The sequence below is a fragment of the Oncorhynchus nerka genome, linkage group LG14 (assembly GCF_034236695.1).
Source record: "Oncorhynchus nerka isolate Pitt River linkage group LG14, Oner_Uvic_2.0, whole genome shotgun sequence".
In the NCBI taxonomy this organism is placed as follows: domain Eukaryota; kingdom Metazoa; phylum Chordata; class Actinopteri; order Salmoniformes; family Salmonidae; genus Oncorhynchus; species Oncorhynchus nerka.
The window spans coordinates 65,030,190-65,042,580 of record NC_088409.1 but is presented as its reverse complement, the minus strand read 5'-3'; the positions used below and the strand labels follow the sequence as shown (position 1 = coordinate 65,042,580).

At 39.3% G+C, this 12,391-nt stretch overlaps 1 long non-coding RNA gene across 1 annotated transcript; it reads right to left on the bottom strand.

Moving 5' to 3' along the window:
* Positions 1-4,050: 4,050 nt before the first annotated feature.
* On the bottom strand, positions 4,051-10,942 carry LOC135559674 (uncharacterized). The gene is made up of 2 exons (XR_010458511.1): positions 6,375-10,942; positions 4,051-4,851 (listed from the first exon to the last, which is right to left on the bottom strand). It is a non-coding gene; the product is annotated as an uncharacterized LOC135559674 (long non-coding RNA).
* Positions 10,943-12,391: the final 1,449 nt, after the last annotated feature.

Below are 12,391 nucleotides of genomic sequence, written 5' to 3'. Positions count from 1 at the left end.
TCTAACCACACCGCTGGTATAAATCAGAAGGAGACACAATATATAACCGATCCTGAATCTGGGACGGTGGGCAAGTAGCCTACATTAGAAGTTATTTTGGCCAAAGGGGTTCACTGTTTCACAATTTTGTATCATAGACAATTATGTGAAAGTTAATCCAAATTCCCAAACTAATGACTCCTGCATGCACCGTAACTATGTCTTGTTTTGTTGTAGTCTTTATTTTCCCACTCAAAATTATCAAAGGTTCGCTACAGTGATGTAAAAGTGACTGGCAAAACTCTGGACAGCGCCGGTGGTTCGAACCCCTTTGCAGAGGTAGAGAATGTTTCTGATAGAGAAAGTGTTCGAAGTAACCAATGAGCTACACCAGCGAATTATGTTATATGGTAAATGCGTGTATTATACATAAACCGCAATGTCGTCAACATCCTGGTTCAATACATTGTACAGTGGGGAGAACAAGTATTTGATACACTTGATACACATGCAGATCTTGGATCAGCATTCTAACCACACCCATGGTATAAATCAGAAGGAGACACAATATATAACTGATCCTGAATCTGGGACGGTGGGCAAGTAGCCTACATTAGAAGTTATTTTGGCCAAAGGGGTTCACTGTTTCACAATTTTGTATCATAGACAATTATGTGAAAGTTAATCTAAATTCCCAAACGAATGACTCCTGCATGTGCCGTAACTCTGTCTTGTTTTGTTGTAGTCTTTATTTTCCCACTCAAAATTATAAAAGGTGTAACTCTGTCTTGTTTTGTTGTAGTCTTTATTTTCCCACTCAAAATTATCAAAGGTGTAACTCTGTCTTGTTTTGTTGTAGTCTTTATTTTCCCACTCAAAATTATAAAAGGTGTAACTCTGTCTTGTTTTGTTGTAGTCTTTATTTTCCCACTCAAAATTATCAAAGGTGTAACTCTGTCTTGTTTTGTTGTAGTCTTTATTTTCCCACTCAAAATTATAAAAGGTGTAACTCTGTCTTGTTTTGTTGTAGTCTTTATTTTCCCACTCAAAATTATCAAAGGTGTATCTCTGTCTTGTTTTGTTGTAGTCTTTATTTTCCCACTCAAAATTATCAAAGGTGTAACTCTGTCTTGTTTTGTTGTAGTCTTTATTTTCCCACTCAAAATTATCAAAGGTTCGCTACAATAATGTAAAAGTGACTGGCAAAAATCTGGACAGCGCCCATGGTTCGAACCCCTTTGCAGAGGTAGAGAATGTTTCTGATAGAGAAAGTGTTCGAAGTAACCACTGAGCTACACCAGCGAAGTATCTTATATGGTAAATGTGTGTATTATACATAAACCGCGATGTCGTCAACATCCTGTTTCAATACATTGTACAGTGGGGAGAACAAGTATTTGATACACTTGATACACATGCAGATCTTGGATCAGCATTCTAACCACACCCCTGGTATAAATCAGAAGGAGACACAATATATAACCGATCCTGAATCTCAACGGTGGGCAAGTAGCCTACATTAGAAGTTATTTTGGCCAAAGGGGTTCACTGTTTCACAATTTTGTATCATAGACAATTATGTGAAAGTTAATCTAAATTCCCAAACTAATGACTCCTGCATGCACCGTAACTCTGTCTTGTTTTGTTGTAGTCTTTATTTTCCCACTCAAAATTATCAAAGGTTCGCTACAGTGATGTAAAAGTGACTGGCAAAACACTGGACAGCGCCCGTGGTTCGAACCCCTTTGCAGAGGTAGAGAATGTTTCTGATAGAGAAAGTGTTCGAAGTAACCACTGAGCTACACCAGCGAAGTAGCTTATATGGTAAATGTGTGTATTATACATAAACCGCGATGTCGTCAACATCCTGTTTCAATACATTGTACAGTGGGGAGAACAAGTATTTGATACACTTGATACACATGCAGATCTTGGATCAGCATTCTAACCACACCCCTGGTATAAATCAGAAGGAGACACAATATATAACAGATCCTGAATCTGGGACGGTGGGCAAGTAGCCTACATTAGAAGTTATTTTGGCCAAAGGGGTTCACTGTTTCACAATTTTGTATTATAGACAATTATGTGAAAGTTAATCTAAATTCCCAAACTAATGACTCCTGCATGCACCGTAACTCTGTCTTGTTTTGTTGTAGTCTTTATTTTCCCACTCAAAATTATCAAAGGTTCGCTACAGTGATGTAAAAGTGACTGGCAAAACACTGGAAAGCGCCAGTGGTTCGAACCCCTTTGCAGAGGTAGAGAATGTTTCTGATAGAGAAAGTGTTCCAAGTAACCACTGAGCTACACCAGCGAAATATGGTAAATGCGTGTATTATACAGAGACCGCAATGTCGTCAACATCCTGTTTCAATACATTGTAGAGTGGGGAGAACAAGTATTTGATACACTTGATACACATGCAGATCTTGGATCAGCATTCTAACCACACCCCTGGTATAAATCAGAAGGAGACACAATATATAACCGATCCTGAATCTGGGACGGTGGGCAAGTAGCCTACATTAGAAGTTATTTTGGCCAAAGGGGTTCACTGTTTCACAATTTTGTATCATAGACAATTATGTGAAAGTTAATCTAAATTCCCAAACAAATGACTCCTGCATGCACCGTAACTCTGTCTTGTTTTGTTGTAGCTTTATTTTCCCACTCAAAATTATCAAAGGTTCACAGTGATGTAAAAGTGACTGGCAAAACACTCTGGTTTGTTTTGCAGAGATAGAGAATGTTTTGATAGAGAAAGTGTTCCAAGTAACCACTGAGCTACACCAGCGCAGTATGTTATATGGTAAATGCGTGTATTATACATAAACCTCGATGTGTCAACATCCTATTTCCATACATTGTACAGTTATTTGATACACCCGATACACATGCAGATCTTGGATCAGCCTTCTAACCACACCCCTGGTATAAATCAGAAGGAGACACAATATATAACAGATCCTAAATCTGGGACGGTGGGCAAGTAGCCTACATTAGAAGTTATTTTGGCCAAAGGGTTTCACTGTTTCACAATTTTGTATCATAGACAATTATGTGAAAAATCTAAATTCCCAAAAATGACTCCTGCATGTAACTCTGTCTTGTTTTGTTGTAGTCTTTATTTTCCCACTCAAAATTATCAAAGGTTCGCTACAGTGATGTAAAAGTGACTGGCAAAACACTGGAAAGCGCACGTGGTTCGAACCCCTTTGCAGAGGTAGAGAATGTTTCTGACAGAGAAAGTGTTCCAAGTAACCACTGAGCTACACCAGCGCAGTATGTTATCTGGTAAATGCGTGTATTATACATAAACCTCGATGTCGTCAACATCCTGTTTCCATACATTGTTCAGTGGGAGAACAAGTATTTGATACACCCGATACACATGCAGATCTTGGATCAGCCTTCTAACCACACCCCTGGTATAAATCAGAAGGAGACACAATATATAACAGATCCTGAATCTGGGACGGTGGGCAAGTAGCCTACATTAGAAGTTATTTTGGCCAAAGGGTTTCACTGTTTCACAATTTTGTATCATAGACAATTATGTGAAAGTTAATCTAATTTCCCAAACAAATGACTCCTGCATGCACCGTAACTCTGTCTTGTTTTGTTGTAGTCTTTATTTTCCCACTCAAAATTATCAAAGGTTCGCTACAGTGATGTAAAAGTGACTGGCAAAACACTGGACAGCGTTTGCAAAGGTAGAGAATTTTTCTGATAGAGAAAGTGTTCGAAGTAACCAATGAGCTACACCAGCGCAGTATGTTATATGGTAAATGCATGTATTATACATAAACCGCAATGTCGTCAACATCCTGTTTCAATACATTGTAGAGTGGGGAGAACAAGTATTTGATACACTTGATACACATGCAGATCTTGGATCAGCATTCTAACCACACCCCTGGTATAAATCAGAAGGAGACACAATATATAACTGATAGAGGAATTCTAAATTCCTTTATGTTTAATTGCCAAAACCAATTAGCACTCATTTCTAATTCATTAATGAATTGTAAGTTCATTAATTATGCATGAAGTAGATTGAGACCAGTCTTAAAAGCCAAAAGTAACAGCGTTTATTACAAGAGAGTACTGAATGCTTACACACATTTCCACAGGTTATAAACTGAAAATGACGTCAGCGTTTTCCAAACGTTCCATTTCACAAACAGAGGGCCCCTCTAGCTCTCGAACCTTCGCGTTATCAGCACGAAGTCAAGGCCAGTCAGCATAAATCAACATTCCCGACAATCTGGAGATGGCCCGTTCCCACCACCTGGAGATTTGTACAACTGAATGAACTAAGGAACAGACCTTCATTGTTACTAACTCCTGACTACATTATATACAATTGGGAAAGGGAGCAAGAGAGAAAACTCACATGTACATTACATTATAGCATTTGGACTAGTCAGTTTCTGATTGGAATGTATACATAATTAGTCATTTCAACCATATTTTCCTCTATCAATCCTCCCTTTGATCAAATATTATACATTCAAATCTACAAAACAAATATATTATTATAAATGTTTACCCGACTCTTCACCCATCATTAATCAAATCTAACCTTAACTCCAACTGTTTTTAAACCTACATCAGAATCATAACTCCTCTTTCAGGATTTTTTTTTCTTTTTACAACCTTTATTAAAAATCAGTTTAATCATTGAAACAAATTACAATCTAATTCCCCTTCATCTCAACACTATTCTCATCAAACATAAATTCCCCACAAATGACAGATCCAGATTCGTCCACTTCCTCTGTAGACATGCCTTCAGTCCTCCACGGGTCAGAACCTGGAATCGGCCCATAACGCACCATCTGTAGTGTCATTGATCTCTCCAGAGTCCTGGAAACAATAACTTTCATACATACACGCAATCAACCACGTACATACAAAACTAACACAGTCATACAGGTGAAAAAAAAAACATAACACCACATTTTTCCATAAATACTGTCAACCCAATTTAGTTCAGAGAAGTATCCACCCCAGAGTTTCTGCCAACCCGTGAGCCAGGGTGGTCAAAACAGCTGAGGCTTCAGGCACTGATTCGTCCGGAGCTGTGCTACCTGGGATGTAAGACATGGTCCCGATTACCACGCCCACTTCCTCCTTTTATCTAATGATATACTCTGTCATCAAAAGACCCAGATGGAGCATCTCTTCTCTCTCGTTTGGCTAACTTCATGTCTTGGTGTTGTATGAGTGTAAAAGGCATTCCTAACCAGTCCAATCAGTCGGCAATACTGGCCACAAACTCATTCCCCCGCACAACCACCAGATGGCGACACTGGCCCATTTTATTTTATTGAAATCCCCAGAGTTCAACCAGCCTGTCAATTCAGACATGGTCTCGTCAGTGGTCATATTCTCTGTACTAACTTGGTTCCTGGGGATATAAATAGTGCAAATCAATACAACTGTATTTTATCTGGCATTCCTGCTTTCATGAACAGCTTTACCATACATGCCATTCCCTTAGGGGAATTAATTCCGTTCAGTGGGAAAGGGATAGTTGTTAACTGGGGTTTAGCGTTCGCACAGGCATAACACTCTTCTTTAGCCACTGATCTGGCCGTATATTGAATCCATTCCAACCATAAGTTGGACTCCCCAAACCCAGTCTCCACCTCTATAACTTCCTTGAGGTCTTTGGTCTGAACTATTCGTACTATTCGTACTGGTCCTTTACCCTGGATGATTATACTAGGAATAGCCGTTGTGCTAGAGGGATTGGTTGAACTTCGGCCAATCATATTCTCCTTATCGACTCTAACTTCTGCCACCTGGAACGGTACCATAGTATCAGTTGAAAACTGGTCGAAGCCCACATACCATAACCCGAGATCCTGAGTATTGACCGCCTTAATGTTAATTCGCACCTTCATACAATACTTCCTCTGTTCGGGAACACAGTCCAAAACGCCAACCCTTACTATACTCCACCTGGTCCCAAATTGAGTGTATGGGTTTACGTAGCCATCCCTTTCAGTGTGAGCTATGACCTGTGTCCACGATCAATATGGGAACCTGCACTGATATCTCTTCTATTTTGGAACAAAATCCTCACCGTCTAAACCATGGGTCAAATTACCACTCTCCGCATATCTAGTAGGACGTGCTGTATCAGGAATATGTCACCCACGATAAGACAGCTCAGACGAACAGCTTCCATGTGAAACCCCACCCTTTCCCCGAGAACACATCACTTAGCAAGAGCCAGACACATCTTCACTTCTATGAACAAAAACAGGGGTGACAGGACAGGGAGGGTTACTTCATTCGAGAGATGGCCCCCGGAATTCTGTTAATTCCAGTTCTCCTCTCGAACACTGTTTATTTGTTCGACAGGGCAATATGTATCTTACCCCCCCGCAGTGCGATATGAATCCGGGTGGCCCACGGGACTGGATTGAGTGTCTTCACCTGTAGTTCACCTGTAGTGCATAAACTCTTGTACATACAGGTTTGGTTAATAAAACAGTTTCTTATTCGTCAAACCAATTAGCTAAAAAAAAAAATTTAGTTAATTATCCCGTAGGTCACATCCTATTCTAGAACACTATTTACCCATCCCCCTTTTGTTACCTGGCTCTGCCCAGGTAACAACCTTGCCTTATTCTTATACAATGACTTATATAAGATTTAATGAATTATCCTTATGTCTGAAATCAATTTAGGAGTGTCCCTTTCATTTTCCACATGTCCAATTCTCACTTTTGTCTCCACTCAGTAACTTATCTATACACTATGTTATCTTTGCTCGTTCTGGCCCCCCTTCTAAAACTTCTCTGCTCTCCAACCTTCAAGGTCTCTGCAGTGCGGGGGAGGGCTCTTCTGCCTGCCCGTGGCTGTTTTTCACATTCCCAAATTTGAACTACATGCCTCACTGTTTGTCTTTCTAAACTCATGGATTTTCTTTTAGAAAGAACATGTCTATGAGCGGCTTTTCTCTAAAGTCCTTAATCAATCTATCTTAATCCTAACAATAATCCTAAATCATCATAGATGTCCTATATTCCTGTTATATATATACTACTATTTAAAAACTTATAATCTAATAAATGCTAACCATATTAAAAATCCTTCCTACACTAACAAGCCCTCTCCTTGGGGACCCTCAGTATTCTATCTGACAATAACATGTATTTAATATGTGTTTGCAAAGTGTGGAATAAAACTTTGGTCCTGGAAAACAGAGTAAAGCAGAACAAAGCATTCTTATAACCCATCTGGTCCTCTCAGCTATTCTTATCCGGCACCAGGTGGGCACCATGCCACCCTTCACGACAGGGAGAACAAACATACATGGGTCATCCTCAGTCAGTCTTATCCTCCCCTGAAAGCACTCTTCACCTCAGCCTCTCCAACTGGAGCATCAAGCAAAGGCATCATGCCTGAAGCCTTCACCACATCTGTAACAGACTTCTTAAAACACGGTATGATGCAAGCAGCACATCACATCAATAACAAATAATACAAGAATTAGGGTCAGAAATCCAGTAACCACCATACCAGTATACTTACCAAACCAGGCTCCCAACCAGGTGGACAGTCAGACTCCTCTACCCCCGCCATGGTCCTCATCTCAGCAGATAGTGCATCAAGCCCATTAAGGCCCTTAGATATACTACCATCTGGACTGGTGTTATTAGGGATATACGTACAACATTGTTCACCGAACATCTTGCAGACTCCCCCCTGACTAGCAAGAAGCATATCCTAAGCAAGTCTATTCTGTATAAGACAGCCACAATTTGTCCTACCATCAAAACCAGTCTCCGTGCCTAATTGATCAATAGCTGAATAGTCTAACATTAATTACCTGAATGAGATTTTTAACACAGTGGTGGCAGGTTCGGTCCAGGGGTGGTAGAGGAGTGTGTCTGGCCCTCTGGTTCGTCTGAGACCTCTGGCTTTGGCAGTACCTTAATAGAAAACACACCCACCGTGTTTGTCCCGGTCCTTTGTAGTCCGGGGGTGTAAGTGCCTGCATCAGAGAGCTTAATAGTTTTGATGGTTAGTAGGATTTCATCACCTTTACAAAGTTCAACAGTGCTCCCAGGTTTCCCCCATATCATGGAAAACCTATCCACCTTTGTGGGATTCCCTATGCCATAAGGATATCCTCTTCTCCAGTCCCAGAACTGTCCCAAGTTGGTTATCATGTAATCCCCATACGGACACCCTCCCCCATTACACAGGTAATGTCCCCAGTCTTTTGACACTCCTGTACACGGGTGTTAAAATCAAATAAAATGACCTCAATTTCTTCCCTGCCCTGTTGGCTCAAAATATGTTATCTTCCCCTATTTATTCTCAATGATGAATATGACTTTCTCTCTGTTACAATACCAACTCCCTAATAGCCCATTCAAAAAAACTTCACAGCTAATGTTATAAGACAGAATCCTGAACCACTTTCTCATTTGCGGTTCAAACAGTAATTCTAAACCCTCAACCAAAACTGCTTCATTTCTAATGAATTTACCTTAAAACTAGTAACTCAATATGACTCCATTCATTATACAAATGACTCTCCCCTGAGGCTGATCGGACCTCAGAAGCCAGTCATGATAAGGTCAAAAGGCCATACCATATTAGACATAAAGATCCCTTTATCCTTACAATAGAAATAGTCACCTGTATAATTCAAACCCATAAAAAAACATCTCATAAGGTTCCATATGTGAGCGTGCCTCTTTAAAATCTCCTTGCACTAAAACAAATCGTTCTAACAGTTGTTTTATATATATATAATTTGCAGACCCTTTTTCAATTTGGTCGTTTAAAGCTGCTCTCTCCCCCACTCTCCCCAAAATTATAATCCCAGGAGGCCTCTAAAAGTGAGACACCACACCCCTAACTATCATTCACTAATGCTACCTCGAATCAGAAACTCAATAAGTGAACTACTAAAACCTAATGATAATTCCCCTTTGACTCAAATCATTAATCATAAGTTTTAAACATCGTCTACGGATATGTTTACTTAAATTACCATGCTACCTTTAGATACAATTAACCCTATAACATTATTATCCAATGCATTACTTTTTCTCTCTGCCGCGAATGTCGTACATTTCATAGTGTAAGGAATCCGTAATTTAATCCCCGATATTTAATAAATATGCATTCGCATTCTCTCATGGCTCCTTTAATTTACTTATCTTGGGTAACTCTCATCCGTTCCGGAACAAAGAGTTCTATCTAAAACCGCCAGAACACACTGTTCAAGTTTAATCAACCCCTAAAATTGACCATAACCAGTAAACAAATAACCAAAACATTTTTATATCAAATTCTTAAGAGTTACTCGAAACCCCGATACACACACTAACAGCCATACATTTTGCTCCGTTATCCCCAGTCCCTGGTAACAAAAGTGTCTCGCTAGTGACGTCATCATCAAGCGCTCAACCTGCCAATTCGTAGCGACTTCAAATGAATTGTAAATAATTATTGTTCGATTAACCAAACCTAATTTATCACATCTGTTCAAATCCTGAATTATAATTTACCACCCCAAACAACATCTCTAAATTCGCCAATTTTATAAAAGCTTTTCGATGGGCATAAATCATAATTGTCTCTTTGTTATCATTTAGAATCCATTTTGCTCTAAATACCTGTCTCGTCTTTGACTTAGTATTTTAATTACAACTCTATTCCCAATACGTTATTCACTTGTCTAATTACAAACTCAGACTAGCATTAGTGAGTGCACGCCTTAAAAATGCCTTGTCTCTGGGAACGTGGAAATCCCCTTAACCCAAACGTTTACTACAAAAACAAAACCTAATAATTATGATAATCCCCTCACATCGTTTGTTTTAAATCCCTTGAGGTATCATGTAACTTATTTTTCTATCTTCGAATTGTCGTCCCACAATATTTTTTCCACTGTCATACACTCAAACCACTGTGATTACCGTGCACTGTCCCTTTAAGATAAGACTTTTCATTTGTTACCCACAATGAGAACGGAAAACAGATCGTTTTTAGAATACGTTACTTTTTGTTCAAATTCACTGGCGTTACCTTAACCAAAAATCAATAATCAGAAAAACAATCACAACTTCTTACGATTAAACTATTCTTACCTAATTTATAGTCCAAAGCGTTGCACTATATAGCCCCATTGAGTGTCTAGCAATTCCGTTGCTGGCTATAGCCACAACTCTGCCTGCCTTTGTAAAATATATATTCCCTATTCAGATTGAGTTCAGTTTTCAATTCTAATCATCAGAGTAAACCCAACCGAACTTCTCAACTTACTATACCCTAACATTTAAACGCCCCATGCTATAACGTCCAGATAGCCCGAAATTGTATCGTATCTCTCCGTTATCCCCTACATTTAACTTTAGGTAACTCTCTCTTCTATGATACATTTATTTAAATACGACTCCCATCTCAATACATTCTTCCACCAGATCATTTTGGGCGAAATAGCGTTTTACGTCGAAATTGTCTCGCCATTATTTTTAATGACTTCTTTTATCAATTCTATCTAGAACACATAATATCCGTTCAGTTATATCTTTTGCAAACACTGGCGACCGTATTTTTCAGGCAAAACATGCAAATAGGTCAATTACGATCTAAAAATCAATTTTAGTTAAAACGCCTCGGCCGGGAACCGAACCGTGGATTACCGTTGGCGAGACTGTTGCGCTCGCCACTATAATAGCCGCTATGAATTTGACTGAGACTCTCCGCAAATATACCTATTTTCACAGTTATCTTTATTTGTTACTCCGACATCTAGACAACAGAAAATAGCCCAAATTTAAACGCCCAAAGTTTTCCCTCAGTTCCCTTTCTTTACTCGATTGTCGCCTCTGACTTCCCCACAGTTAAATTACAAAATGTTGACGATTTTTTCGTGGGGTGTTACACTCCCGGGCGAAATGTCCAATTTTGTTACAATTAAAACATCTTGAATTTTTCTTTTGACTCACCTTGTTCATTTTTCTCGACTTGGGTTGCTCCAGCAGCCGTATTCTTATAATCACAAATTCGTCGACTGGATTATCTCCGCATTGTTGGTATAATCGAGGAAGATATAGTTTGTTACCCTCACGCCCACCCAATTGGTTAACTTCTCTATCTGCGGGAACGGTGGATAGTGTCTCTCGAACCTTGTTAAATTTAATCTCTTTTTCGGCGCGTCCCATTCTCTTTTTTGCTTCCGAAAGCCAAACTCTGGCTGTGTATAACCCTTGTTTATCCTGCTTTTTCACATTATTACCACATTCCTTATGTATTTGTTTTATAAGCGATTCCAGCTTTTCTACATTTAGACGGCCATCAAAATCATATTTTTCTCTCCATCTTAGACCGAAATCGATGTTTCTCCTGTCTCTCTGTTCCATGTATCGCTCGTCTCCCGTTAGTTCCGGGGCTTTCTTTGAAGCCTTCCCACCCATTCTAAATCCTTGCCGTTCTCTTGTAGCTATGGTATCTAATCACTTATCTATGCCTTTCTATATAATTTTTAAATTCCATATTAACAAATTAACAATTTACCGTTACTCAATTGCTTAGTTTTTCTATCTGGCTATGTGTGTTTTTATTTGGATATTTCAGTAGTATTAGTTCAATAGGAACGATGATCAATTTTTTTACAAGATTACCGTCCTATTTCCCGGTACCTTATTTAATATCCCGTCTTAATCTCGGGCGGGTGCGTTTCTCACGATTAAGTTTAGCTCTTTTATGGAAATCTTACCAATAGTTTTGACTTTTGAATCAGACTTTTAGGTCTAACCTAACAACTATAAGCCCAGGGTTTGTAAGGCCCTAGTTAAAATCTTATTTTCCGGTTGTGTCAGTAAAGAACTCTAATAATCGTTATCTCACGCCACTAATTGTTAGATTTTCCCTCTCGCCTGGAAACATCATGTCTACAAATATGGCTTTTATCTCATTTCTTTAGATTTAAGTTTCCCTCTCCTCCTCATTTGGATATATTCCGTAGTATTAGTTGAATCGGGACGGTGATCAATACTGCCACTATTTAAATGACCCATCCAGTTATCTTGCGCATTCTTGCCGTCTCTCTACGCCCAGTATTTGTACAAGATCACCGTCCTATCTCCCAGTACCTATTTAATATCCCTTCTTAATCTCGGGCTGGTGTGCCACTCATGACTAAGTTTTAGTTTATTTACGGTAGTGCACATTACCACAGGTTATTTTCGAACCTGCTTCCGTGTATATCGGTTCTACAAAACCCATTGTATGATGATCATACATCCTTGTGGGGATAGCAAAGTTCTCACTATTGATGAATTCTCACAACATCAATTAAAAAAAACTAAATTCCCCCAAAATCAAGAATAAAGGCTACTTTACCTGGCTGCCGGCTGGGAAGCACTGT